The sequence below is a fragment of the Cervus canadensis genome, chromosome 4 (assembly GCF_019320065.1).
Source record: "Cervus canadensis isolate Bull #8, Minnesota chromosome 4, ASM1932006v1, whole genome shotgun sequence".
NCBI classification, from domain to species: domain Eukaryota; kingdom Metazoa; phylum Chordata; class Mammalia; order Artiodactyla; family Cervidae; genus Cervus; species Cervus canadensis.
In genome coordinates this window covers 11,113,475-11,139,209 of record NC_057389.1, presented here as the reverse complement: position 1 = coordinate 11,139,209, position 25,735 = coordinate 11,113,475, and the positions used below count along the sequence as shown (strand labels likewise).

The 25,735-nt window shown below is 40.5% G+C and overlaps 1 long non-coding RNA gene across 1 annotated transcript in view; it reads right to left on the bottom strand.

Annotated features, from left to right (window-relative positions):
* Positions 1-13,155: 13,155 nt before the first annotated feature.
* The window catches only part of LOC122439498, a 99,137-nt gene continuing 86,557 nt past the window's right edge, over positions 13,156-25,735 (bottom strand). The window contains exon 4 of the long non-coding RNA XR_006268878.1: positions 13,156-13,265. This is a non-coding gene — a long non-coding RNA (uncharacterized LOC122439498). The remainder of the gene's footprint in view (positions 13,266-25,735) is intronic.

Genomic DNA, 25,735 nt, shown 5'->3' with positions numbered 1-25,735 from the left:
TCTATAGGCTTTGGAGAAATGCAAACTGACACTGGCTGATTCTTACTAACCCCCATGAAGACTCTTTCCTGCCACAAGAACAATTTGATGCTATTCATCATTGTGCTTATTTTGTAGACAGCTTAGTTTTCAAGAAATACCATAATGTCTACTTGCTTACATTCTCCCTCTTCTCTACTTTAACAAGACAATCTTTAAACCATGTTATTAAACAGTACCAAGAAAGCGGGCACTACTGCAGCTATCTGTTACATTCTGAGTGACCATCATCTCCAACTAAAAGCTTGTATGTTGAGTTACATCAGAAAGGGGGCAGAATGGAAAGTCTCCCATTGGTATCCTCTCTCAGTAATGAATACCTGACAGCTTATCCACAGACAAAAGTGACTTTGTGGGAGCTTTGGGTTCCAGATAGGAGAAAGTGAAACCCAGTGGATCCTGAGACTGAGGGCCTTTTGAGAAGGCAGGCCCATGCCCGGGTAACAGGATCCCTGACTGTGGTTTCAGATACAGACCCAGAAACAGCTCCATCCTCCTGTAGAATCAGTTATAGCCCTGTTTGGCCTTGGTTATGCCACCAGCAGCAGCTGCTAGGAGCCCTCCGAGAGTCACACTCACCCATGCCACAGGTAACAAGCTCAAGGCCTCCAGCCTTGGTCCCAGTGGTAGACGGAGAAGTGGCCTGAGGTCTGACGCCACCACTCTTGGCCACCAGTCATACCCTCATACTCACCCAAGGCCTATTCAGCAGACATATCTTTCCAGCCGAGGCAGGCTTTCCGACCTTGGTCCACCTGGCAATTCTGAAGCAACCCTGCTTGCACCGACCAAAGACTGAGAATACTCCTGTACACCTAGGGATTTTCCAGGAGACACTGCCATCTGAACCCCAGAGGAAAGCTCCCCCAAAATATGTAGCTTTAAGTAGCCTTTAACCCAGCTCTAGACCCTCATAGCTGCAGTCAGACAGCAATCCTGTTTGCCCAGGGGCCCACTGGGAGTCATGCTGATCGGTACCCTTGGAGATCAGACCACTGAGGTCAGACCCACCGACCTCAGTCTTTATAATGGATGCTGAGGCAACCCTGTGAGAGTTCCAGCCCCTATTGACCATGGTCCAGGGCCAATCTGGTCCATCCAGGGACCCGCCCAGTGACTTCTCAGGAGCCATCCCAGAAATGTGTAAGGAGACATACCCACCCACCCACCCACCTGGTAACAGACCCAATATCTGCAGACCCTGGAGTGGACATTTGCCCTGGTGCCTGCCTTACTGGAAGGCTTGTCCACCAAAGTATCTGTGTCTACCCAACACCTTTGTAACAGGCCTTTCAAATGTAGACACTGATGTGGACCTAGCAGCAACCAAGAGACTGGTTCCAATCCTGCTCAAATGTAATCCTAGAGATAATACTATCAGCCAGGGATCTAACAGGAGATCTTCACCTGCTAAAACCAGTCTGTAAAGACTAGAAGAGGTGTTTGCTCTTTCAAATACACAGACACCAACATAAGGCTACATAGATCACAAAGAATAAAGCAAACATGAAACTAATAAAGGAAATTATAAGGCTTCAGTAAATGACCCCAATGAAATAGATATCTAAAAGTTACCTGACAAAATATTCGAAATAAGTATCTTAAAGAAGCTCAAAAAGATGCTATATAATCCAGACGTGCAAGTAAGCAAAATCAAGAAAACAATGAATGAAAATAAATGAAAACTTTAATAAAGAAATAGATCAATAAAAAAATAAAAAAACTCTGTAGCATAAGCATACAATAACAAGAGCTTAAAAAGCACACTCGGTTCTGTAGAAGGAATAATAGATGAACTCAATGACAAGAAATTAGAAATTAGCTAGTTAGAGGAACAAAACCAAACTAAAAGTGTGAAAAAAGTGAAGAAAGCATATGGGACCTATGAAATACTATCAAACGGTCAAGTTTATATCATGTGAGTCCAAGAACTAGAGGAGAAAGAGAAAATTATAGAAAGCATATTTAAAGAAACGGGCTGAAACTTCCCAAATCTTAGGAAGGATGTGCACATACAGATACATGAAGTTCAAAGACCAAGAAAGAGTGACCCAAAGAAGATCATGCCAAGACACATTATAATCAAATTGTTGAATATTTAAAAAGGAAAAAAAAAAAGAATTTTGAAAGCAATAAGAGAAAAGAGACTCATTACATACAAGGAATGATCCCTACTGACTCCAAGGAAATCAGCATATTTCTCAGAAGAAACCAGGCAAAACAGGAGGGAGTAAGATGATACATTTAAAGTGCTCACAGAAAACAAAAATGCTAACCAAGAAGATTATACCTGGTAAAGGCAAAGAACCCCTTTCAAAATATTCCCAGACAAACAAAGGTTGAGGGAGTTCATCACCACTAGACCAACTTACAAGAAATTCAAAATGAAATTCTACAACTAAAAAAAAGGACACTAAAGTAACAATATGAAAGCATATAAAAAAAAATATGAATTAAAAACTCTAAGTAAATACCTAGTCAAAGCTTGCATATTCTACTACTGTCATGGTGGTATATTAATCACTTTAACTTTATCATAAAAGTTAAAAAAGACAAAATTATTAAAAATAAACATTGCTATTTAATTTGCTAATGGGTATAAAACATAATCAAACTGACCACATGGACCACCACCTTGTCTAACTCAATGAAACTATGAGCCATGCCGTGTGGGGCCACACAAGACAGACAGGTCATGGTGGAGAGTTCTGACAAAACGAGGTCCACTGGAGAAGGGAATGGCAAACCACTGCAGTATTCTTGCCTTGAGAACCCCATGAACAGTATGAGAAGGCAAAAATATATGACCCTGAAAGATGAATTCCCCAGGTCGGTACATGCCCGATATGCTACTTGAGACCAGTGGAGAAATAACTCCAGAAAGAATGAAGAGACAGTCAAAGCAAAAACAACACCCAGTTGTGGATGTGACTGGTGATGGAAGCAAGGTCCGATCCTATCAAGAGCAATATTGCATAGGAACCTGGAATGTTACATCCATGAATCAAGGCAAATTGGAAATGTTCAAACAGGAGATGGCAAGAGTGAGCATTGGCATTTTAGGAATCAGAGAACTAAAATGGACTGGAATGGGCGAATTTAACTCAGATGACCATTATATCTACTAGTGTGGGCAAGAATCCCTTAGAAGAAATGGAGTAGCCTTCAGAGTCAACAAAAGGTCCAAAATGCTGTACTTGGGTATAATCTCATAAATGACCAAATGATCTCTGTTCGTTTCCAAAGCAAACCATTCACTATCACAATAATCCAAGTCTATGCCCCAACCAATAATGCTGAAGAAGCTGAAATTGAATGGTTCTCTGATGACCTACAAGACCTTCTGGAACTAACACCAAAAAAAGACACGCTTTTCATCACAGGGGACTGGAATACAAAAGGAGAAAGTCAGGAGGTACCTAGAGTAACAGACAAGTTTGGCTTTGGAGTACAGAATGAAGCAGAGCAAAGGCTAACACAGTTTTGCCAAGAGAACACAATGGTCATAGCAAACATACTCTTAAGACAAGAGACGACTCTACAAGCGAACATCACTAGATGGTCAATACCGAAAGGAGATCAATTATGTTCTTTGCAGCCAAAGATGGAGAAGCTCTATACAGTCAGCAAAAACAAGACTGAGAGCTAACTGTGGCTCAGATCATGAACTCCTTATGGCCGAATTCAGAATGAAGTTGAAGAAAGTAGGGAAAACCACCAGGCCATTCAGGTATGACCTAAATCTGTCACTTATGATTATACAGTGCAAATGAGAAATAGATTTAAGGGACTAGAATGATAGACAGAGTGCCTGATGAACTATGGATGGAGGTTTGTGACATTATACAGGGACAGGGAGCAAGACCATCCCCAAGAAAAAGAAATGCAAAAAAGAAAAATTTTTTGCTGTCTGAGGAGGCCTTAAATAGCTGTGAAAAGAAGAGAAGCAAAAAGCAAAGGAGAAAATGAAATATATAGCCATTTGAATGCAGAGTTCCAAAGAATAGCAAGGAGAGATAAGACATCAGTGCAAAGAAATAGAGGAAAACAAGAGAATGGGAAAAACTAGAGATCTCTTCAAGGAAATAGAGATACCAAGGGAACATTTCATGCAAAGGTAGGCTCAATAAAGGACAGAAATGGTATGGACCTAACAGAAGCAGAAGATATTAAAAGGTGGCAAGAATACAGATGAACTGTACAAAAAAGATCTTCACAACCCAGATAACCAGGATGGTATGATCACGCACCTAGAGCCAGACATACTGGAATGCAAAGTCAAGTGGACCATCACTATAAACAAAGATAGTGGAGGTGATGGAATTCCAGTTGAGCTATTTCAAATCCTAAAAGATGATGCTGTGAAAGTGCTGCACTCAATATGCCAACAAATTTGGAAAACTCAGTAGTGGCCACAAAACAGGAAAAGGTCAGTTTTCATTCCAATCCCAAAGAAAGGCAATCCCAAAGAATGCTCAAACTACTGCACAACTGCACTCATCTCACACGCTAGTAAAGTAATGCTCAAAATTCTCCAAGCCAGCCTTCAGCAATACGTGAACCGTGAATTCCAGATCTTCAAGGTGGATTTAGAAAAGGCAGAGGAGCCAGAGATCAAATTGCCAACATCCGTTGGATCATGAGAAAAGCAAGAGAGTTCCAGAAAAACATCTATTTCTGCTTTATTGACTATGCCAAAGCCTTTGACTATGTGGATCACCACAAACTGTGGAAAATTCTGAAAGAGATAGGAATACCAGACCACTTGACCTGCCTTTTGAGAAATCTGTATGCAGGTCAGGAAGCAACAGTTAGAACTGGACATGGAATAACAGACTGGTTCCAAATAGGAAAAGGAGTATGTCAAGGCTGTATATTGTTACCCTGCTTATTTAACTTATATGTAGAGTACATCATGAGAAACTCTGGGCTGGAAAAAGCACAAACTGGAATCAAGGTTGCCAGGAGAAATAGCAATAACCTCAGATGTGCAGATGACACCACCCTTATGGCAGAAAGGGAAGAAGAACTAAAGAGCCTCATGATGAAAGTGAAAGAGGAGAGTGAAAAAGTTGGCTTAAAGCTCAACATTCAGAAAACTAAGATCATGGCATCTGGTCCCATCACTTCATGGCAAATAGATGGGGAAACAGTGTTAGACTTTATTTTGGGGGGCTCCGAAATCACTGTAGATGGTGGCTGCAGCCATAAAATTAAAAGACGCTTACTTCTTGGAAGGAAAGTTATGACCAACCTAGACAGCATATTAAAAAGCAGAGACATTACTTTGCCAACAAAGTCCATCTAGTTAAGGCTATGGTTTTTCCAGTAGTCATGTATGCATGTGAGAGTGGGACTGTGAAGAAAGCTGAGCACCAAAGAATTGATGCTTTTGAACTGTGGTGTTGGAGAAGACTCTTGAGAGTCCCTTGGACTGCAAGGAGATCCAACCAGTCCATCCTAAAGGAAATCAGTCCCGAGTGTTCATTGGAAGGACTGATATTGAAGCTGAAACTCCAATACTGGTCACCTGATGCAAAGAGCTGACTCTTTGAAAAGATCCTGATTCTGGGAGAGATTGAAGGAGGGAGGGGAAGGGGACGACAGAGGATGAGATGGTTGGATGGCATATCCAACTCAATGGACATGAGTTTGAATAAACTCAGAGGGTTGGTGATGGACAGGGAGGCCTGGCATGCTGCAGCCCATGGGGTTGCAAAGAGTCAGACACTACTGAGTGACTGAACTGAACTGAACTGATACATATTTTAAGCCACCACACTGCACACATTTAAAAGAAAAATACCTTATTGTACAAACTAACAATAAAATTATACCTGCTGAGTAAAAATAAAAAATGAATCTGACATGTTACTCACATATTTCTAACATAGTCATTTCCTGCACTTTTCCTCTATTCACTCACGCTACCCTTCACCTTAGAATAACTCTGAAAGAGAACAGAAATCTGTTTTGCCTCTGCTACCCTGCTATATGGCATAAAACGACTTGATTTTGAACTTCCATTTCAAATAGGCATGTTAGTGTTGGAGAGAAAGTTTAAAAAAAGTCTTAAAGGAAAATAACTGGAAGTACTTATAATAATAACCCTAATAAAACCGTTGCCTTTTTCTTCCAAATATTTCCCTTGCAATTCCACTGGGCTTCTAACTAATTTACAGTACCATTGTAGCATTAATTTTAGTAGTATAGATACTTCTATGCCGAAATCACATCAAAATGATCTTTTACCATGTGATATTCATTTCACACAATATAAAATAAGCCTATATTTATCAAAAATGAAAATAAATAAAAGTTTTTTAAAAATAATTATGTAATACAAAAGGATAAAACTTGTTACTTATAATTGATATATTTGTATAAGCTAAAATGATCAAATATTCTTCTGTAAGGAACCTTAAAATATGAGCTCTTATTATTAAAATTTTCTTTTCCTATGGCCTACAAGTAGCAAAAACAGGTTCTAGTCCTTTGTTTCACTGGCTTCATCTTTGGACAAAAGAAAAACACATTTTTGATATGAAACATGAAGAACTTTGCATATACTTTAAACAGTTTCAGGTTAAATACATATTTAACTTGATTAGCCATTGTAAATTCACAGTACTTTATACACTAAAAATGAAAGTGATTATTTCCTACTATTTTGGAAAAAATAAGGTTATAACAATATACACCATGTCAGAGCTAAGAGCTGATCATAGGAAGCAATAATTTTCAAATTGTTTTGATTAAGTCTTTTATTCCCAAAGCTAGTTAAATAGGACTTTTACCTTGATCTGAAGTATATTGTATGTAAATATGTTGAGCCTGGAAAATGTGTAAAGCATGAAAATTATACGGCTCCACTTAATTACAAAACATAAAGCAGTTGCTTTATTTGGATAAGCTTAAGAAAAACAAGGACTTTTGAACATTTTGAATATTCTTTTAATGTGGATATGTGGATGTTAACTGATGAAGACATTTGCCGTTGTATTAGTTTCCTATTGATGTCTGATCAATTACCAAAACTCAGTGGTTTAGAACAACTCACTTCTATAATCTTATAATTTCTTTGTCCAGACGCAGCTTGACTGGATCCCCCGAGAGGGTCACTCGCAGCCTACACTCAGGGTGTCCACCTGGGCTTCATTTTCATCTGGAGACTTGACTGGGGCTGAATCAACTTCCAAACTGCTGGCCCAGGATCCTTGCTGGGTGTCAGCTAGAGACTTTTCTTAGCTCCTAGAAAGAGGTCACCCATACTCCCCTTACACCCATACACAGGGCCGTTTTTTTTCTCTTGGGCAATTTACACATCAAGGCCAGTGGTAGAGTGGAAGCAAGACTGCTAGCAAGACAGTCTTAAAAAATGTTGTGTAACCAAAGGGACGACATCCTTTTCCCCATAGTCTACATGCTAAAAGAGAGTCACAGGCAAGGGGGTTACCCAAAGCATGAATTCAAAAGTGGGAATCACTGGAGGCCACCTCAGGATCCATTTGTCCCTGCAGCTAGCAAAAGGACATGTATTTCCAGACTGAAAACAAGTAGATACCTTGGGAATTAGAAGGGAAGAGTTCAGAACATATAAGGTACTAGTTAAAGAGCTCACAGCCTACCATGCTGCTTTGGCCATACCACTTCTTTCAAATCACACACTTAGCTTCAGTGAAATGGCCAATCATGGGTCAGTGGCTGTGCCATTAAATGCAGGAGCTGAGTTTAGTCATTTATTCTACTGATTTGTAGATAAGTAAATAAACAGGTAGAAAGATAGACAGGCACATGCAGCCAGCCATACCCTCAGAGAATCACGCTATGGTAAACTGGTGTGATAATTGCCACTAATTTGTTCTTGTCTCACTGACTCTCTATATCTCTTCCCTTGCAAAATTCCTCTGCACTGACCTTGTACTTGGCCATGTGACTTACTCTGGCCAATGTGAGACAGTGGCACATGAGTCATAAGCAGAAGTTTGAATAGTAATTAAGCACTGGGGCTTGCTTTCTCTTCATTCTTGAAATTTGTCACCACCATGGAAATGAACCTGAACTAGCCACTCTATGATGAGAAACCTATAATCCCACTTGTTGTTGCTATCCCAGCCAATAGTCAATAAACCTTAAAAGCAGAGCCACCCACCAGACCATTCAGTCAGTTCATTCGCTCAGTGGTGTCTGACTCTGCAACCCCATGAATCACAGCACGCCAAGCCTCCCTGTCCATCACCAACTCCCAGAGTTTACTCAAACCCATGTCCATCGAGTCGGTGATGCCATCCAATCATCTCATCCTCTGTCATCCCCTTCTCCTCCTGCCCCCAATCCCTCCCAGCATCAGGGTCTTTTCCAATGAGTCAAATCTCCGCATCAGTTGGCCAAAGTACTGGAGTTTCAGCTTCAGCATCGGTCCTTCCAATGAACACCCAGGACTGATCTTTAGGATGGACTGGTTGGATCTCCTTGCAATCCAAGGGACTCTCAAGAGTCTTCTCCAACACCACAATTCAAAAGCATCAATTTTCTGGCGCTCAGCTTTCTTCACAGTCCAACTCTCACATCCATACATGACCACTGGAAAAACCATAGCCTTGACCAGATGGACCTTTGTTGGCAAAGTAATGTCTCTGCTTTTTAATGTGCTATCTAGGTTGGTATAACTTTCCTTCCAAGGAGTAAGCGTCTTTTAATTTCATGGCTGCAATCACCATCTCAGTGATTTTGGAGCCCAAAAAAATAAAGTCTGACACTGTTTCCACTGTCTCGCCATCTATTTGCCATGAAGTGATGGGACCAGATGCCATGATCTGAGTAGCTGGCTGCAAATGTATGAGAAGACTCAAGTTAAACCATCATGAGAACGTTCTTACTGAGTCCAACCCAAATCATGATACACAGAATTAAAAACTAAAAAAAAAAAAAGTTTAGATCTAATAGGTTTTATGGTCTTTGGTCAAGCAGCAAAATATAGCCTATAAATACAGGTATTGATTATATACAATAATTTTAGACACACATATATATGTATACACACAGAAAAAAAAGTGTGTATGTGTGTATAATCCTGAGCCCATAAATATTGCTTGATATGGTTGTATTTTAGGAGGAAGTTAAATTAGTGAATATCTTCTAATAGGTATTCCTTATACTAAACTATAATTTCTGGTTCTCTTTCTTTCTAGTCACATGACTGTTAGGACGGTGCACAGCAAAGATCATTACTAAACAATAAAACATTTTGAAATAGATCTTATGTCCTCTTTTCCTCAAGAAGGAATTGTTGTTGTCTGTTTGTAGTGAGCATATCTGTAATCAAATGAGTTCGAACAAGAATTACATTACATCTGTCATTTTTAGTAACCAGGACACTACATCTGCATTTATGGTTTGTAAGGAAAAAAAAAATTAATTGCTATATCGTGGAAGGGCACACAGATGGAGATATTTAAAAAGATGGATATATCAAAGAAAGGAAAGTTGCTTCTCTTTTTTTTTATATAAGAAATGCAGTTAAAATATATCTCTACTCTGACAGAAACGAATTATTACTTTATCTTTTTATATTGGTTAGCTAAAAGCAAAGATGCTGGTGGGTTTTTCAGAATTATGTTCTCAAAATAGTGAGGAGGATTTAGAAAGTTTTGCATATCATAAAAATATTGGCCTTTCCCTGGCAGTACAGTGGTTAGGACTCTGTGCTTCCACTTCAGGGGACACAGATTCAATCCCTGGCTTGGGGAGCTAAGATCTCACATGACAGATGGTGCAGCAAAAACAAAAAAAACCTAAAAAATGTTGTTCTGTGCAATTTAACAGACATTAGAATATAAATAAATCCTTGCTGATTAAATAAATTTTCTTTTTTATTGTTATTATTTGTAAAACAGATCACACTGTTATCTTAACTGCTTCCTTCTGTCTACTCATCAACCAATGTCTGGATGAAAGTGAAAGATTTAATTCACTAGGTGTTTAAACACCTAGGTGTTTAAACGGTGAGCATATAAATGTAATGTGTGTGCTAAGTTGCTTCAGTTGAGCCCGACTCTTTGTGATCCCGTGACCTGTAGCCCGCCAGGCTTCTCTGTCTATGGGATTCTCCAGGCAAGAACACTGGAGTGGGTTGCCATGCCCTTCTCCAGGGGATCTTCCCCACCCAGGGATCAAACCCAAGTCTCCTACATCTGCATTGGCAGGTGGTTGCTTTACCACAGGCTTCCCTGGCAGCTCAGCTGGTAAAGAATCTGCCTGCAATGTGGGAGACCTGGGTTCAATCCCTGGGTTGGGAAGATCCTCTGGAGAAGGAAATGGTAGCCCACTCCAGTATTCTTGCCTGGAGAATCCCATGGACAGAGGAGCCTGGTACAGGCTACAGCCCATGGGGTCACAAAAGAGTCAGACATGACTGAGCAACTTCACTTCACTTCATTTCACTAAACATATGCGTGATGTGGAATACAGTTTACATCATTGAATAACTACAACCTCATTGACATTAAGAATTTAAACTATTGATTAAATGAATAAATGTTCTTTGGTATGTCAATTTGAGAAAAGCTTCTGAGATTTCTCACACAGTGAATTATTGTCTAACAAAATTTTCTAAAGTAAGAGAAAATATAGCTCTTGGTCTTTAGAATCAGTGGTTTTCCAATGCTGAAGAAATTCTGATTTGCTTATGCTTGGAATATTACTCAGCCATTAAAAAGAATTCATTTGAATCAGTTCTAATGAGATGGATGAAACTGGAGCCCATTATACAGAGTGAAGTAAGCCAGAAAGATAAAGACCATTACAGTATACTAACACATATATATGGAATTTAGAAAGATGGTAATGATAACCCTATATGCAAAACAGAAAAAGAGACACAGATGTACAGAACAGACTTTTGGACTCTGTGGGAGAAGGCGAGGGTGGGATGTTTCGAGAGAACAGCATTGAAACATGTATATTATCTATGGTGAAACAGATCACCAGCCCAGGCTGGATGCATGAGACAAGTGCTCAGGGCTGGTGCACTGGGAAGACCCAGAGGGATGGGATGGGGAGGGGGGATCGGGATGGGGAATACATGTAAATCCATGGCTGATTCATGTCAATGTATGACAAAAACCACTACAATATTGTAAAGTAATTAGCCTCCAACTAATAAAAATAAATGAAAAAAATAAATAAAATAAAATAAACACAGTACCATTCTCATAGCAGGCAAGAATATTAGATATGCCTTAAAGAAAATCAATGGAGTATAATAAATCTCTTCCATTATTTTTTCTTTGTAGAAATAAACTTGAGAAAGAAACCTGAATGACTACATGAATATTTTAATCTACTCATACTTAGATACAAGTAAATATGGTTATAAAACATATGAATAAGTGACAAATTTTTAGAAATTTGGGCTAAGCAACTTTTATAAACAAAACTGACTTTTATTTCTGCTATGAATATAAATTATTTTTTGACAAAAATTCTTTGCATGTACTTTTCAGAAATTTATTTTCATTCTTCATTCTTTGCCATTGACAACTATAGTTTTGAAACAGCTAGTGTCTTTAAATATATCACATAAGACAACAAAATAGACCTTAAATAGTTAACTTTTCAACAGTGTATAAGCCATTTATAAGCAGTTCAAGGAAACTAATAATAATTGTGTATATCAACTCTACACAATTCCTTTAGTCATTATTCTAATTTCCCTGAACTTTCAAGTGAAAATTCTAATAAAAGTGAAAGTTTTAAATGTACTACATGTATTATACAATGATTCTGTAAATGAAATAAGAGAATGATTTTTGCCACATAAATGAAATCACATACCAAGCACTGCAATAAACACAGGCAGCAAAGTGAAAGTTTCTGATTGGCATATAATTTTTCAAATTGACAACATTAAGCGTTTTGGTGTCCTCTCTTTCTGAGAAAATCTCCCTACACTTGAATAATGTAAGCATTTTGGCAACTACTTTTTCCTTCCTTATTTGACCTGTCACATGTGTCAAAAGATTACTGACTATCATGACAGCAGTGAATGAATAAAATGCCACACCAGAAGTCTGTGGCAAACAATTCTTACCACATGAATATGACATTATTTGATTAATGCAAATAGATGATGCATCTTAGTTATTTACATATGTATACAGTTTTCATCAATTCATTCAGTATTCATGGTTTTAGTTTGTGGCTTTCAGTGTAATCAGTTCACTTCAGTTGTTCAGTCGTGTCCGACTCTTTGTGACCCCATGGACTGCAGCACTGCAGGCCTTCCTGTCCATCGCCAACTCCTGGAGGTTGCTCAAACTCATGTCCATCGAGTCAGTGATGCCATCCAACCATCTCATCCTCGGTCCTCCCCTTCTCCTCCTGCCTTCGATCTTTCCCAGCATCAGGGTCTTTTCCAATGAGTCAGTTCTTCACATCAGGTGGCCATTGGAGCTTTAGCTTCAGCATCAGTCCTTTCAAAGAATATTCAGGACTGATTTCCTTTAAGATTGACGTCTTTGATCTCCATGCAGTCCAAGGGACTCTCAGGAGTCTTCTCCAACACCACAGTTGAAAAGCATCAATTCTTCAGCACTCAGCTTTCTTTGCAGTCCAACTCTCACATTCACACATGACTGCTAGAAAAATCATAGCTTGAGTAGATGGACCTTTGTTGGCAAAGTAATATCTCTGTTTTTTAATATGTTGTCAGGTTGGTCATAGTTTTTCTTCCAAGGAGCAAGCATCTTTTAATTTCACGGTTGCAGTCACCATCTGCAGTGATTTTGGAGCCCAAGAAAATAAAGCCTCTCACTGTTTCCATTGTTTCCCCATGTATTTGCCATGAAGTGATGGACCGGATGCCATGATCTTATTTTTCTGAATGTTGAGTTTTAAGCCAGCTTTTTCAGTCTCCTCTTTCACTTTCATCAAAAGGCTGTTTAGTTCCTCTTCACTTTCTGCCATAAGGGTGGTGTCATCTATATATCTGAGGTTATTGATATTTCTTCTGGTAATCTTGATTCCAGCTTGTGCTTCATCCAGCCCTGCATTTCTCATGATGTACTCCGCATATAAGTTAAATAAGCATGCTGCTGCACCTAGCTGAGAAGTTGGCCCAGGTTGGGTTCATCTTCAACGTTTAGAATGTCTGGGCTTCTCGCAAGGTATCTTTGATCTTCAAGACAACTAGATCAGGCTGAGCTTCCTCACGTGTGATATGTACACTACAAGAGAGTACAAGGCCTGATGACTGGCTCAGAAGATGCACAGAACAGAAAGGTGCCATTTCTGACACATTCATTAATCAAAGCAAGACCCAAGGCCACATTCAAAGGGGTAGAGAAACAGAATCCATCTCCCAATGACAAGAGCATCAGTGGCATTCTGAACTAGGGATTTCAAACTAGGGCATAACTGTAATAATATTTGCCTTATAGCATGAATGTAGATGGACTCTCTGTATTTCAAACTGGATTTTTATGAGATACATTTTTCAATATATGCTACATAATTTCTCCTCTACGTATTTCTCTCAATCTTGAAATGCCTTCAAGACTTAAGCTTAGCTCTTTGTACTCTCCTTCTTTTTTGACTTTTTTGGTGACCTTTTCCATCCTAACTCTCCTTGGAAAACTATAACGATAGCCTACAAATACATTATACAATGTAGGCTAATGTCTCTACATCAAACCCTAAACATCTAAAATTAGATTTTCCTTAGAATTCCTAACCCACTGTCTGTGCTAACTCTCTTTTTCAGGTTCACTTTCTCAATTAATAACTGAGAATAGTAGTCTTAAGTGCTGTTAGCAAATGAACACTTCTCTTAAAATCTTACATATAATCTCAATAAGTAAAAATATAAACAGGGCTATTAATTATTATAGATTTATTCTTAAAATAATATATATAGCATTTATTATCATTTCAATCAGTAAGACAATTGAAGCTGTTTAGACTTAAAAAGTTGAACACAAAGATTATTAAATGATGGTTGCTACTGTACATTAGGGGCTTCCCAATTGGTGCTAGTGGTAAAGAACCCACCTGCCACTGCAGGAGATGTAAGAAATGCGTGTTCGATCCCTGGGTCAAGAAGGTCCCCTGGAGGAGGGCATGGCAACCCACTCCAGTATTCTCGCCTGGAGAATCCCATGGACAGAGGAGCCTGGCAGGCTACAGTCCATGGGGTCACAAAGAGTCAGACACAACTAAAGCAACTTAGCATGTATGCATGCACTGGACATTAGCCTATCATCTCATGTCTTTCTTTTTGCTTGTTTTGATTGCACAAATATAGATTAAAATCTTGATTCAAACAGATAAGCAGTTACAACTGCTAACTTAAAATTTCAAGATATTCTTTATCCTAAAATAATGTTTATACAAAGTCTAAGAAAAAGGCATGCTTCAAACTTGATCACTATCAATAATAAAATTGCTGGCACTCCTTATATAAATTTGAAAGGTAAACAATATCCCAAAGTTATAATAACATAGAAATATCAGGAAGACAATTTCAGATCTTGATTGGTTGAATCTGTGCAGATGTAGAGGACCCACTGCGTTCCATGTGTAACACCATCTTATAACATATAAGAGACAGGAACATCCTTGAATTTTAGTGGTGGGAGGCTCCTGGAAACAATCCCCTCTGGATCCCAACAGACAACTGTGTTTCCAGGGTACAACTTGTATTCATTTAGGGCTGATAATGATTATTCCCTAAATAGATGATCCTGAGTGTTGACTTGAAATCATCCCACTAACTTGCCTAGAGGCAATAATCTGAACAAGTAGCTGAGAAAACAGTCCTTTCTTCTCATATTGTGCTACCATAATATGAGTCAGAGTGTACACATGACCGATGTCTTTAATTGTGCAGTTCTTTCAGTGTAAACATGTGGGCACACACAGGTCTATATGCAGGCAGAGTAAATACCCTTTCTTAACCTGCAGTAATGGCAACAGGTTCCCACCTTCCCGGTATAACATTTTTCAGACTTCTCACACATAAACACTGGATAAATCAAGATACTTCCTGGAACCCTTTTGTAAAAACACAAACAGAAACCTCAACTAAATAGAGTCCAGAGACCAGAGGAGGAGATATCATATTCCAAAATGATAGCGGAGTCCGACAGGAGAAAGAAATACTCGTCTCCTTTCCTGGCAGAATTTAACCAATGAAAAACCTTGAACTCTTTGTTAACTGTAACCCTCCCAACTTCCGTTTCTTCTTCATAAAAGTGCTATCCTTTCCTTGCTGTGGGGAGACTTGCCTGTGGCTCAACACGGTTGCAGATCTCGAATTGTAATTCCCTGCTGATCCTGAATACATCCATGTTTTCTGGAGAAATACTTGGCTGTCTGTTTCAGGTAAACATTTCGACGGGCTGTAGAGGAACCAGAGAAGACCCCGAAAGCTCTGAGCCTAGGGAGCAAACCGGTGCAGTTCCCACAATCGATTCCATTGTCACTCGGCACTTTTCTCACTGACCCTGGAGCTTGAAGGTTTATATTTCTCCTGGATCCAAGCTCACTTCCTCTTTGGTTTCGCAACTCTTCAGGCTTTATTTGAGATCAACTTTAAGGTTTCATCTTTCGGGTTAAGGTCTTACTTTGTATGCAAGTCCCCGTTTGGCACGTCAGTCTGACCTTGGGATCACTGTTTCAACCAAAGCTGGCTGAGAAAGCACTGACCTATTCTATCCAGAACAGGGGCTGCTTTGCTGAAGCAATGAAGCATGTGGCAGTTCAGCTTTGCACCCATTCCTTTGGATTAGGAGCTGTTCTCTGTAAACTGGCTGGAAAAGCCTTTGTCTTGGCTAGTACCTTAGAATTGGTTAGTATTAGCTCGCAAGCTGCCTGAGTTGAACTATTTGAACTGCTTGGAAATTGCTCTTCACTCTAGAGAAAAACCTCTGAGAAGTGGGATCCCACTTATTTAAGTTTGTGAGGATACCCACAATACAACCTATTTTATGTTTAAAAACTGCTGTCCTTCTTCATGTGCATTTGCAACAAAATGGACCAAGCTGACCAAAACAAATTTAGAATATCAATGGCCATTATGGGAAACTTTTGAAATCCCCAAACTTAATTTCCTTAGAACGGAATCATAGTAAACAACTCAAAACTTTCCAGAATTGACTGGTATGCCTAATTTTGATTAGTACTTTGAGGCTGGCAAAAGTTATCAGGAGTCTAAAATCACCTCTTTGAAAACTAAGATTTTAAGATCAACTGAGAAAAACAAACTATTTAAAATTTAGGATAAAGTGGCCCTGGAAGACTCAGGTTCTTCTTCCTTGGCTTTTTAGTCTCAAGCTCCACCTATGGTGCCATCTTATCTCTCTCCTAAGGCTACTTGTGGTTAGACTTCATCTTTGGTGCCATCTTCATCTTTCCCTTTTTTAAAACTCCTATGTCTCCTCTGTACCAGCAGGCCACCGTACAAATTATCTTTTGTATGAAATTCCCCTTTTTGGTTAAAACTCTGCCCAATACCTTTTCCTCTAAATTTGCCAGAACCTGTCCCTTTAAAATAAACCTTCCGGGGATCCAGATGCTAAACCCTTAGTTTCTTATGTGTCCTGGGCCAAAGCTGAACTGTGAACCACAGTCAAAGGTTTTCCCCAAATAATCAAAGATCCTCACAGATTTGCTAAGGAATTTAATATAGTCATTGAAACGTATCAACCTGGTTTCTCTGACTCAAATCAGCTTGTTCATATGCTTATCAGTGAAGACCAGGCCCAGCACTGGGTGAAAAATGCTAATTAGGAAAATCCTGAAAGGTTTTTAGTACTAAAAATGGGAGGCAAGCCTACTAATTTATTATGTAATCAGACTCAGGCAATCCTAAGTGACATCTTTGAGTAATTCCTAGAGCTTTTCCAAAGACCATTGATTGGAACAAAATTTCGACCTGAGCACAAAAACCTGGTATCTGTTCAAGACTATTACAAGTAACGTCAGTTCAGTTAAGTTCAGTCGCTCAGTCGTGTCTGACTCTTTGCGACCTCATGGACTGCAGCACTGCAGGCCTCCCTGACCATCACCAACTCCCCTAGTTTACCCAGACTCATGTCCATTGAATCGGTGATGCCATCTAGCCATCTAACCCTCTGTTATCCCCTTCTCCTCTTGCCTTCAGTCTTTCCCAGCATCAGGGTCTTTTCAAATGAGTCAGTTCTTCACATTAAGAGGCCCAAGTATTGGCATTTCAGCTTCAACATCAGTCCTTCCAATGAATACCCAGGACTGATCTCCTTTAGGATGGACTGGTTGGATCTCCTTGCAGCCCAAGGGACTCTCAAGAGTCTCCTCCAACACCACAGGTCAAAAGCATCAATTCTTCTGCACTCAGCTTTCTTTATAGCCCAATTCTCACACCCATACATGACTAATGGAAAAACCATAGCCTTCACTAGATGAACCTTTGTTGGCAAAGTAATGTCTCTGCTTTTTAATATGCTGTCTAAGTTGGTCATAACTTTCCTTGCAAGGCGGAAGTGTCTTTTAATTTCATGGCTGCAGTCACCATTTGCAATGATTTTGGAGCCCCCCCCCCATAAAAGTCTGCCACTGTTTCCACTGTTTCCTCATCTAACAACTAACGTCAGATTATTTCTAAATTCTGGACTATTCCTCAGATGTTGATTCCACCCAGGTAGCTTTTAATTCTATGTATACTAATGGACTGAACCAGAACCTTTCCCTTCTAGTAAAAAGAACCGGGATGGAATGGAAATCTATGTCCCCTCCGGATGTAGCTCATTGGGCAAACCAGCTCTTTCCAACACTAGATGAGTCACCTAAAAAGAAGAATGCCAAAATTCTTCATCTTCGACTCCAACAAACGAATCCTCCTAAGTGAAAATAAAAACCCCTGACTTTATGTTACTAATGCAAAGAGCCAGGCTGTTGGAAAAGAGATTGTTACAAATTTAAGCATTTTAGGTGACTTCAGCCTTATAATCAGGCTTTCCAATGTTCTTCCAACTCTCAGTGTTGGGGGGGGGTCCTAGGAAGCAACAGAGCTCTTCCCAATTTTCCCTCTTAACCAACATTTCTTCAGATTGACGATGATTCTCTTCCGGTCCTATCATACACCAGAGTCACACTCTCAGTGCTCAAAGCCACTACCAAGAGGAGCCCCTGCTGATACATGTTAAAGCAGCTCAGATAGTGAGACTCTCCAAACAACTTCAAGTGGTTTCTTTGCATGGACAGATTCCTTTTTCTTTAGCCCCTCTGATAAATGCACACCCTTTTCTCCTTGGTTTCTCTGCTGTTATCCATTTATTAGGCTGAGACACCTTAGAGAAGTATCATGCTGGAATTTCTTCCTCCCAAAATGGGGAAATAAGTCTAGAGTTTGACATTAATCATCAAAGTAATGAATTTTGAATGAAATAAGTGAAACTTAGACTTTTTTTTTATAAACACTCATCATTTATCCCTATCAAATCCATTCTCATCTCCCTCATGAACAAAATCTCCAACTGATACTGTTGCTTTTTAGTTGCTGAGTCCTGTCCTACTCTTTCGCAACCCCATGGACTACAGCCCTCCAGGCTCCTCTGACCATGGGATTTCCCAGACAAGAAGACTGGAGTGGGCTGCCATTTCCGTCTCCAGGGGATCTTCCGTCCCAAGGATCGGTTTGGGTAAACACAGTGTATCTCCCATCAAGATTCATATGGATCCCACAAAGCTTCTTCCCAGAATTAATTGATACATTTTAACTAAAGGGCTTCCCTTCCCATTACTGTCTGATGGTTCAGACAGTAAAGAATCCTCCTGCGATGTGGGAGACCTGGGTTCGATCCCTAGGTTGGGAAGATACCCTGGAGGGGGGCATGGCAACCCACCCAGTATTCTCGGCTGTAGAATTCCCTGGACTTCTGTAGCCTGGTGGGCTACAGTCCATGGGGTCACAAAGAGTTGGAGACTACTGAGTGACTAAGCACATAAGTAAAGAAAAGGCTTAGCAGGTGGCTCAGTGGTAAAGAACCCGCCTGCCAATATAGGAGAAGCGGATTCAATCTCTGGGTTGGAAAGATCCCCTGGAGCAGAAAATGGTAACCCACTCCAGTGTTCTTGCCTGGAAAATCCCATGGACAGAGGAGCCTGGCGGGCTACAGTCCACGGGGTTGCAAAGAGTCAGACACGACTCAGCAACTGAGCAGGAACAGGAGCATAAGTAAAGAAGCCCTTTGAGGAATGAAGCCCATAATATAATAAGCCCGTAACAGAAGACGACAAAGTTCCCAGACTCGTCATCCCTAGTACAGCCCTTGTAACCCTCCCACTTTACCAGTGAGAACAAGTGGAAGTTTGTCCAGGACCTCTAGGCAATAAACAGCACTGTTATGTCTTGAAACTATTGTTTCTCACCTTCATATTTACTAAAATCCTTTCCCATGCCCATTGGTTGCAATTTGTTTACTGTAAATGATTTATGCAGTACATTCTTTAGAATTCCAGTTGATGAAGTTAACCAATATCTTTTTGCCTTCACTTGGGAAGAGAAACAGTTTTCCTGGACAGTAACACCTCAGGGTTTTACTAAGAGTCCTTTCTATTTCTCACAAATTCTGAAGGTTGAACGGAATGATAAAAAGTTCCCTAGGGGTCCTATTTTGTTGCAAGATGTGGATGATTTGCGACTTTGTTCTCCACCTCAAACCTCCTCACAGGAGCCAGCATCTCCTTGCTAAAACTTTTAGCCTTAAAAATAAAAAGCACAGTTTGCCCAAATCCAGATTTGATATTAGGGCATCTGATAGCAGAGCAAGAACTAATACCTAGATAGATCCAGACAGAGTTCATGATGTCTTCAGTTTCCCAAAATCTAAAAACTAAGCACCAACAGCAAGGTTTTCTTGAGCTAACTGCTAATTGCCAAAACTGAACTCCAAATTTATATCTTATGCCTAAACCTCTATACCTTTTACTAAACAATAACACCCAATCCAGTTTTATGAGAAAAATCAAACAACAAGGCTTTCAAGACCTTAAAGGAGAATTTGATAAGGAATCAGACATCAAATTGCCAACATAAGTTGGATCCTAGAAAAAGCAAGAGAATTCCAGAAAAACATCTACTTCTGCTTTATTGACTACGATAAAGCATTTAACTGTGTGGAACACAATAAACAGTGGAAAATTCTTAAAGAGATGGAAATGCTAGACCACTTCACTGGCCTGAGAAACCTGTGTGCAGTTCAAGAAGCAATGGTTAGAACCAGAAATGAAACAGTGAACTGGCTCAGAACTAGGAAAGGAGTACATTAAGGCTGTTGTCACTCTGCTTATTTCACTTATACGCAGAGTATATCACAAGAAGTGCCAAGCTGGGTGAATCACAAGCTGGACTCAAGATTGCCAGGAGAAATATCAACAACCTCAGATATGCAGATGATCCCATGCTAAATGGCAGAAAGCAAAGAGGATCTAAAGAGCTTCCTAATGAATGTGAAAGAAGAGGGCAAGAAAGCTGGCTAAAAACCCAACATTCAAAAACTAAAATCATGGTCAATTGATGCAAAGAACTGACTCATTGGAAAAGACCCTGATGATGGGAAAGACTGACGGCAAGAGGAGAAGGGGAGGACAGAGGATGAGATGGTTGGATGGTATCACTGACTCAATGGACATGAGTTTGAGTAAACTCTGGGAGATTGTGAAGGACAGGGAATCCTGGCATGCTGCGGTCCTTGGGGTTGCAAAGAGTTGGACAGGACTGAATGACTTAACAACCACTTGCCCTTGGGCATCCCAATTATCAGATTTGTTTTTCCTTTTTGTAATATGAAAAGGAAGGGAATAAACTTGTGGTACTCATTCAAAAGCACAGTGACCACTGTTGACCCACTGGATATTACAGCTCCTCCTTGGCTTAGACCCTTTAGTTCCTCTGCCCTTTTGGTTAACATCACCAAGAAAATCAACGGGTTACCAAGAGGCTTCCCTTGTAGCTCAGTAGGTAAAGAATCAGCCTGCAATGCAGGAGACCCAGGTTTGATCCCTGGGTCGGGAAGATTCCCTGGAGAAGGAAATGGCAGCCCACTCCAGTATTCTTGCCTGGAAAATTCCCATGGACAGAGAAGCCTGGTGGGCTACTGTGCCATGGGGTTGCAAGAGTTGGACACGACTTAGCTACTTACAAGACCAAGAAAATCATTATTGCATCTCCTTTAACCATTTTTGTACCCCATGCACTAGAAGCTCTCCTGAGTTCTTATCACACTCAACGTTTCTCAATCAGCGAACTTACCTTCTCTGAAGTCTTTGTTAACTGCCCGTCACATAACTCTTGTACACTGTAAGATTTTTAACCCCACTATTCTTCTCTCCTCCATCACCAGTGAAGTCCTTTGTGACTGACTAACAGTGATGGGCCACCTCCTGACTCCTTGTGACGATCTATGGGAAGTTCTTCGGGATAACTTTGACTTCTCATGGTTCAGTAATGGTTCTTATTTAAAAGGTGACAACCACAAATATTGTGCTGGCTATTTAACTGTAACTTCTTTTGATGTTGAGGCAGCATCTTTACCTATGGCTACTACCACCCAAGAGGATGAAATATATGCTTTTACATGGACTGGTACTTTGTGTGTGTGTTAGTTGCTTAGTCATGGCTGACTCTTTGCAACCCCATGGACTGTAGCTCACCAGGCCCCCCTGTCCACAGAATTCTCCAGGCAAGAACACTGGAGTGGGTTGTCATTTCCTTCTCCAAAAAGAACCTCAGAAAGAAAAAGAAACCTCAGAAACGAACCTCAGAAAGTGAAGTCACTCAGTCGTGTCCAACTCTTTGCAACCCCATGGACTGTAGCATACCAGGCTCCTCCATCCATGGAATTCTCCAGGCAAGAGTACTGGAGTGGGTTGCCATTTCCTTCTCTAGGCTGGTACTTTAGCCAAGGGCAAAAATGTCAATATTTATTCTAGTAGTAAATATGCTTTCAGAGTGGCTCATAATTTTGGAATGCTGTGGAAGCAAGGTGCTTCTGTTGCAGAGAAGAAGGCAATTCTGAGTCCGTGTTGGAACTGTTCCTTTGACTTCTTTTTGGTTGTTTGTGTTATTATGATCATATGAAATGACAAGTCAGAGACTCCTGCCCCTTTGCCTGACTGTTAAACTAAAGTGCCTTTGTTCAGAACCCTGTCCACCTGTAGACAGCAGGAAGTTAACACCTCTCCTGCCTGAGGCTTGCCATTCTACGAGATGTTCACAAGATTAATGACCTTTTCACTTTGCTTCCTCACCTCCCACCACCCCCACCACCCTCACCCCACCCCACCCTGCCCATCACTGATCTAGAAGAGAACCTGGCTTTCAGCCCCTAATTAGATGGTTATTGTGAGGCACTAGCCTGTCAGCTTCTCCGTCAGCCAGCGCCCTGCCTGGCTCTTCCTTGCCTCAACAGCTCGTCTCCAGGATGCACAGGTCTGTTCTGCCTCAAGCAGATTCAGCCTGGACTCTGTAACACTTCTGTATTTTCAGTGGAAAAAAAATTTAAATAGCCCCTATGTTTGGGAATTATTAGAAAATTTACTTTTACCTGGGGGTACTAAGATTCTGGAGCATTCTAAAGTTGATTTTCAGAAAGCTCAGGGAAATCACCTTGCCAATTCATAAGGAATGCTGCCATTAAAGGGGACAGCAGTAGCCAGACCTCTGTCATCATCCAAAGGAGTATTCTCCAAATGAAAATTTAGAAAAACTGGCTAGAGAAGCCTAAAAGTTGGCCCCCCAAAAAGGAAAAAGAGACTGGAAATTCAGTTAACTTTTGGTTTGATAAAAAGAGAAAGCTCTGGTTTGGATCAAGTGACAACCCAGTACTACTGGAGATTCTAAAATTCTCACTCCTCACCACTGCACATGCATTAAGCCACTGGTCTACTAACAAAAGGATAGCACTCATGAAGGAATATTTGTGGGGAAACATTAATCAGGCTGTAAAAATACCTTCCTCACTTATCCCATTCATCTAAAGTTCAACCCAGGGAAGCGTGTTTGTCCTGCTCCTGGACATTTTCAGCTGCATAATGGACCATTCAAAGTCTGGAAATGGTTTCCCATAGTGTCCTTTGTCTCATGAGTATACATATTCTTCAGTCATGGTCTATATGTTTCCACACTAGAGTGAAGGCTTCCCTTGAAGACAGGCTACTTGCCGCTGCTGTCGCTAAAGTCCTTTTGGAAAACACTCTCCCTTCCTGGTTCCTCTTGAACTTCCTGGCGGTCAAGGAGTCCATTTCACTATCCAGGTGCTTTGAGAAGTCTGTATTGTTTGGCTAGTTTTACAACACGTTCGCTGCACATACCACCCTCACTCCTCTGGTTTAGCCAAATGCACTAATGGCATTACCAAGATTCCATTGGCAAAATTTATAGAGTCCCCTACTTCCACAGATACCTCAACTGAAAGCATTGCTGTTGGTCTTTCTAAATCTCAGAATCACCTCTTTTGGAATTTATCAACTCTCACCCTTTGAGACAGTCACAGACACCTGAGGCACTTCGGTTCTGCTTCTCTTGACACACGTTTGCCATAAGGAGGGCTATTCCGATATTGCAAATACCTAATTGCTTTTATTTAAAATAACCATGTTTTGCAGAAAAAGAGACACAGATGTACAGAACAGACTTTTGGACTCTGTGGGAGAAGGCGAGGGTGGGATGTTTCAAGAGAACAGCATCGAAACATGTATATTATCAAGGGTGAAACAGATCACCAGCCCAGGCTGGATGCATGAGACAAGTGCTCAGGGCCTGGTGCACTGGGAAGACCCAGAGGGATCGGGTGGAGGGGGAGGTGGGAGGGGGGATCGGGATGGGGAATATATGTAAATCCATGGCTGATTCATGTCAGTGTATGGCAAAAACCACTACAATATTGTAATTAGCCTCCAACTAATAAAAATAAATGGAAAAAAAATAACCATGTTTTGGTAGATAAATCTTTTTCTAGTATATTATTGGAAGAGGAAGAATTTAAGCATCACATCTTGCAACCTGGAGCTTGTATCTATTGGAAAAGATACCTCTGGAAGAACTCTCCTCAACCTCATTGGAGAGGACCCTATTAGGGACAAGTGACCAAATCCTTGTGCTGCCAAACTCTGAGGAATAGACACTTGGTTCACATGACACACCTAAAGAAAGCACCAAACTCTAACTGGACCTGCACATCATCTGGGAATGCAAAAGCAAAGATTTTCTGAAATTGAAACAGACAACATCTGATGAGATACTTTTCCCAAGATCTCCAGATCTGTCCTGCTGGAAGTTTGCCGTCAATCTTTGATGATGGCACAACGCTTCAGATGATCTCTAATACGTTTGACCTTGATAACATATGGAATTTGGATAAACTGTACCTTATAATTTCCCCTACTTTAAAATTAATAAAGGAAATTAAAGGTGATCCACAGAAATGAAAAGATATCCCATGATCTGGAACTGAAAGAATTACTACTGTTAAAATGGCAACACTGCCTAAAACTGTATACAGATTTAATGTCCTGTTGTTGTTTAGGACGCTAAGTCACGTCCAACTCTTTTGCATCCCCATGGACCAGAGCCTGCCAGTCTCCTCTGTCTATGGGATTCTCCAGGCAAGAATACCAGAGTAGGTTGCCATTTCCTCCTCCAGGAGATCTTTCGACTCAGGGATTGTACCTGCATCTCCTGCATTGGCAGACAGATTCTTTACCACTGAGCTGCCAGTGAAGCGTGAGTCCTAAGTTGCTCAGTCATGTCTGACTCTTTGTGACCTCATGGACTGTAGCCTGCCAGGCTCCTCTGTCCATGAGATTCTTCAGGCAAGAATACTGGAGTGGGTTGCCATGCCCTCCTCCAGAGGATCTTCCTGACCCAGGCATTGAACCCTTGGATCGAACCCAGGGATCACATCTCTTATGTCTCCTGCATTGGCAGGCAGGTTCTTTACCACTAGTGCCACCTGGGAAACCCTAAGCTACCAGTGAAGCCATATATAATCCCTATCAAATTACCCATGATGTTTTTCACAGAACTAGAGCAAATTATCCTAAATTTTCTATGGAGCCATATGAGACCCAGAATTGCCTCGGCAATCATGAGGAAAAAGAATAAACCAGGAGGCATAGCCCTTCTATACTTCAGACAACACTACAAAGCCACAGTAATCAAGACAGTGTGGGACTGGCATAAAAACAGTCATGCGGATCAATGAAACAGAGTAGAGAGCCCAGAAATAAACCCACACACCTAGAGTCAACAAATTTTTGACAAAGAAGGCAAGAGTATAAAATTGGAGAAATACCATCTCTTGAGCAAGTGGTGCTACGGAAGTTGGACAGCCACTTTTAAATCAATAGTGTTAAGAGACACAATCTCACCATACAGAAAAACTCAAAATGACCTAGACTTAAACATAGGACAGACCTGTCCTGTTGAAAGTTTGCCATCAAACCTTTGATGATGACATGCACTTCACATGATCTCTAATGTCTATGACCTTGATTACATATGGAATTTAGACAAATTGTACCTTATAGTTTCCCCTTCTTTATAGACACTATAAAACTACTAGAAGAGATCATAGGCAAAACATTCTCTGACATAAATTGTACCAATGTTTGCTTAGGTCAGCCTCCCAAGTAATAAAAATAAAAGCAAAACTAAGCA